This window comes from Otolemur garnettii, unplaced genomic scaffold (assembly GCF_000181295.1).
Source record: "Otolemur garnettii isolate 467f Iridium unplaced genomic scaffold, OtoGar3 scaffold00033, whole genome shotgun sequence".
Taxonomy (NCBI): Eukaryota; Metazoa; Chordata; class Mammalia; order Primates; family Galagidae; genus Otolemur; species Otolemur garnettii.
In genome coordinates, this window is record NW_003852428.1 from 9,625,925 (window position 1) to 9,631,517 (window position 5,593).

The following is a 5,593-nucleotide window of genomic DNA, read 5'->3' on the forward strand; positions in this document are numbered from 1 at the left end:
TGATGTGACGCTCGTGTTCTGTTGCACGTTCTTTCTCACCCTCCAGTTCACTGGCCTTGGCTGGCTCATGGGGCATTTGGCAAAGTCTCAAGAAAACCAATAAGGACAGGCAAGGCCTCTTCAAACGGAGAACTGGCACATTGCGAAGCCCTCTGCATTCTCAGTCAAAGCAAGACACAGGCCAGGCCATAGGTAAGAGGCGGGGAAATTGACCCCATATCCTGACAGAAGCTGCTGCAAAGTCAACCAACAAGAGACTGGAGAATTGTGGCTGTTTTTGTAATCTACCCCAGTGGCTGAAAATTACAATATTATTAATGGTATGGACAGAGAATTCAGATCCAGGTTCATCTGACTCCAAAATCTGCTCTTCATCAAACTGTACTAAATCCACGTGCTTTCTGTATTTTTCACTGGCCGCCTTGTAAAGCCACACTCACTATGTGGCATAATTTTCTACTATACATCATCTCAAATTAGATGTACACTTTTTTTTTTTTAAGCGACAGAATCTCACTTTGTCACCCTCGGTAGAGTGTTGTGGCATCACAACTCACAGCAACCTCCAGCTCTTGGGCTTAGGCGATTCTCTTGCCTCAACCTCCTGAGTAGCTGGGACCGCAGGTGCTTGTCACAACGCCCAGCTATTTTTTTTTTGTTGATGTTTGGCTGGGGCCAGGTTTAAACCCGCCACCCTGGGTATTTGGGGCCGGCGCCCTATTCTCTGAGCCACAGGCGCCACCCCACACGTACACTCTAAATGCGCACGTGCTGTAGTGCGAGAGGTTGAGGCTGGGAAGGTTCGCGCCGGACTCCAACGGACTGAAGAAAAACCGAGGAGCTGAAGGTAACTGCCCTTTATTCAGCACGTGGTGTCAGGTGAACGAGCACAGGAGAATCTACACGGCCGGGAAGTCTGGGAGCCTTACATGGTGGCCAGGACATTGGTCCCAAACCCAGTTCCAAACTAATTACCTAAGAATGACATCATGTTGCTTAATCACAGTTACTAAGGATAACCTGGCACCTGCCTGCCTTGATGGGTGGGGAGGGGAGGAGCCTCACCTGCCCCACGTGTGCCCACCATAGGATCCCCTTTTCTAAGTTTCTGGTCATATTCTTCTCTTGCTGGAAATGACATTTCTCCCTGTTCAGGTTCTCCTCATTCATGATAATCTGGTTCAAGTTTTAATTTCTATACACAGCTGCCTGTGGCAGAGACTTTGGCCATTTTCTCCTTTTACCTTTAGCAATTGAATTTTATGTTGTAGCTTGCAATAAATGCTTGGGCTACAAAACGTATGGTCACTTTAGAATAAAACAGGTTGCAGCTTCTTGATATCTCTCCCATGAAAAAGTGAAGTCTCATTCTTACGAATATGGGCCGTCTGGAGTGATTCACTTCTAACAGATAGAATATGGTGGAAATGATAACGTATGACCCACAAGTCTCAGTCATAACACGTGATAGATCTCTGCGTGCTCTTTCACTGGGGACACACACGCACATATTCTGAGCTGACATGTAAGAAGTCTTGCTCACCTGGAACTGGGTGATTAAAAAACCATGTAAGAAGACCACATAGAGGTTAGGAGTAGTGGCACATGCCTGTGACCCTAGCACTCTTAGCATTCTGAAAGGCCGAAGTGGGAAAATCCCTCAAGCTTAATAGTTCAAGACCACCCTGAGCACAGCAAGACCCCATCTCTACTAAGAATTAAAAAAAAAAAAAATAGCCAGGCATGGTGGAACACACTGGTAGTCCCAGCTACTCAGGAGGTACAGGCAGGAGGATTGCTTGAGCCCAGGAGTTTGAGGTTACTGAGCTAGGCTGAGGCCACGGCATTCTAGGGTGGTGACAGAGCCACATAGAGATGGATGTCGGTCATGCCCCAGGTGTGCCACCCTCAGCCATTTGTCTTCCCAACCTTAATCGTAACATATGTCTGAGAGTCTTCAGATGACTCCAGCCTCTAGTGCAGAGCTGCCCATGGAGACTCCCTAGCTTATACTGAGGGGAGCAAAGATGAACTCTCCCTGCTAACATCTGTCCAAATTGCAGTTTCATGAATTAAATAAATGCTGTTTTAAATGACAACTAAGTTTGGGAGCGGTTAGCTTCACAATAGTAGATAACTAGGACGTATTTTCGTACTAGATGTGGGGTGCTGCTGTAACAAAACCAAAAAAATGTGGGTTTGGGACTAAGCAGTAATAAGCAGCTAAATTTAACAGACTTGTTAGTGAAGTATAAAGGCCTTCAAAGGGGTCATGAGCAGAAGCTTGATGACCTTAAAGCAGTGATTTTGATTTTCATCTGGTGTGCCTTGAGAGGACCTTAGGTGTGCCACAAAAAGTTTTAACGATCACAGCTCAGAGCCTGTAGCTTAGTGGTTAGGGCGCCAACCACATGCACTGGGACTGGTGTGTTCGAATGTGGCCAGGGCCTGCTAAACAACAATGACAAAAATAACAAACAAAAAAAATAGCCGGGCGTTTTGGCAGGTGCCTATAGTCCCAGCTACTTGGGAAGCTGAGGCGAGAGAATCGCTTAAGCCCAAGAGTTTGAGATTGCTGTGAGACCAAGATCGACATAGTGATTCTTTTTGAATATCTAATTATTTCCTAAAGAATTTCAAAGCACAGTGAGTACATTCTTTTTTTTACTTTTTTTTTTTAAATCAACATAATTTAAGTGTGCTGCAGAAGTTTAACTATAGGTTCAAGTGTGCTGGGAGATTAAAAAAAAAAAGGTTGAAAAATACTGCTCTGGAGCATTGTTGATGAGAATGTAAAGAAAAGCAGGGGAGAAGAAAAGGGTCTTTCTGCCATGAGCAACACTGTTGCCTGTAATGATAGGGAAATAGAAGAAATACCTAAAGAACTGAATGTTCTAGCTCAGGAGATTTCAGACAGTATGTTGAGAAGTACCACCTGGTATCTTTTTGTTGCTTGTGATCCTTTTTCAGATACATGCACTAAAGACAGCATGTATTTTTTTTACAATGATTATTTTTATAAGAAATGATTCCCTATTTTGTCTGTTTTCCATATTTAAAATGTGGCAATCCTTGCTCAGATACACACACTGGAGACCACCTAGGAAAACAACCTAATTTCCATGCAGCTTGCTGGATTCCTTAAGGGTTTTCAAACACATATGGATCTTACTCATAAATATATTCTTGCTTGAGAGAGAAAAGAGAGAGAGAGAGAGAAGCTAAAGAAAGATCTGCTAAATAAAAAAAAGCCTGGATTTTCTGGGTTGAAGATAAAACTATTTTTTATTCTCAGTGTCTTCAATTGACATATGATTACTAACATTAAGAAATGGTTTCTCGAAGATCTCAGATTTGTCTCATTGTGGAGATAATGTAGTCTAAAGATGACTCCAAGGGTGTGACTGTGAAACCCTTTCTTAAGTTCTTGAAAAAACTAAGTGGTGGCTCTGTCAGATAAAAGTTCCTCTATGGACCATAAAGATAGGCCTCTCAGAGCCGCTCCATTGCACAATTAGGGCTTCTAAGAATCTTAAGGGAACGATTCTAGAGGACCCAATATAGAGAAAGACTTACCTTGAGAATCATAACTCAAGTTTTTGTATAATGGAGTGAATTCCAATAGAGTACACCATAAACTCCAATTTTTGTTAAGAGAATTATATTGAAACAAAGCTGCATCCAGGCAGGATGCAGGCTAAAAAAAAAAAAAAAAAAATCTAGTCTACTACAAATGTGGCTACATTTTTAGAAAACATAAAAGATGACTCAGAGGATGTATCCAAGAACCCATAGAGAAGGGTTCCCAGTTGGTGGAGCTGAGCTCTAACCAAGGAAGTGGCAATGTGTTGCTCTGGATTTCAGGACCAGGAGAGACCAGTGACTGCCGGGGCTCGCCTTTTCCTGCCCTTTAGAGTGACAGTGTCTACAGCAATTATGGTGACACCAACCTCACTGTTGTATGTGGAGTGTGGGGGACAGAAAGCTTGTCTCCTTAGTTCACGGATCTTCAGATCCAGAGATTGTTAATGAGCTATTCTGGAGGGAGCACATCCAAGGGGCCTCCCCCACAGGGGAACGAGATTCAGCAACAAGATCCTGAGCGTCAAATTCCAAACCTGATGTCTTCCTAGATGCTACTTGGGATGGGTTGTGGAAGGAAGTAAGTGTATTTTGCATAAAGGAGAAATGTAAATAATTTGGGCCAGAGTACGAATTGGAGTGGTTGCGAGACAAACCCCCAAATTCTTTGACATTCCTCCCATGAAAAAGCAGAGTCTAAGTCTCCGCTCCTCGAATCTGGGGCAGACGTAGTGACTCACTTCTAACAAGGAGATTTCCAAAGCTGAGTGGCAGAAGGCGATACTACAGCTTTGGCTTGTCTCTCTTCTCTCTTGGCACATGTGCTTTTGGAGCCCTGATGCCAACCTGCCAGATTGACTACATGGAAGAGCCATGGAGAGCACGATGCCCAAGGAATCCCAGCTGCACCGACTCCCAGCTATTTGTTTTACCAACATCAACCACCAGCCACTTCAGATGATTCTAGTTCCCAGCCTTCAAGTTGCCTCACCTGACGCCAAGGAGGACGGAGCTGTGCTATGCCACCTCCTGGAGGAGGTGCCCCCCACTTCAGTAAGCCACAAAGAGAAAGAAAATATGAGGAATGGAAAAGCTACAGAACGGTCATTATTCCCAGGGGATATGATGAAGCACCTAATGTCCTGGCTGATCATCTTGGATGTTCTACTAGAATTAGTGAATGAAGCAAAATCTCTAGATAAAAGGTCGGTATTGTTAAAAATCTGAGGGAAAGTCTATATTTCTACATAGGAGCAACAATGAATTATAAAACAAAATCTTAGATAGTAAATGTTTTTTTAAAATGCACTAAGAGGAAATGAAAATCTGAAGGCAATGTTGCATCCTCCGACGGCAAAGGCAATGACTTTTCTCGGCTTCAGCCTGAACGAGATGTAAATCGATCCGCAAAACATGTGAAACGAGAAGGTGAAATGACTATGAAACAAGCAGCCGACTGTAAAGGCAGAGACGTGTTGGAGGTGGGAGGAAACAGTAGGACAGCCTGATTCACTCACTGCCATGCTGTCTCCTCACCAGGGTCCAGAACAATCTTTTAAAGATAACAATTAGATCAAGGGCACAAAATGCTTCACTGGTTGGGTGCTCAGCATCTCCCACCGGGGCTGTTACCAAAGTCTATCAACCAGTCTTGCCACCTCGCCTTCTTCCAAACCACCTGCCGTTCCACCATCAGACTTACCATTCTGAGGTGAACACCCCATCAGGTCTCTTACCTCCAAAGCCTCCCTTTGGCCTCCCCTCTCCTGCAAGATACAGCTCTAACTTCTCAGGATGGCATGAACGCTCCTCATGACTCACTAGCCCACATTTCATTCCCAGCTCTGTTTCTCTTACTCCTCCACGAGTACCCTGCCTTCCAGCCCTGTTTAACTTGTTCCCCTGTTTTAACTCGATCGCCAGATACATCGTGCTCATTTCACACCTTCATGCTTTTGCACATTCTGTTCCATTTGCTTGGAATCCCGATCAATTTGTCTTGTAAACTCTC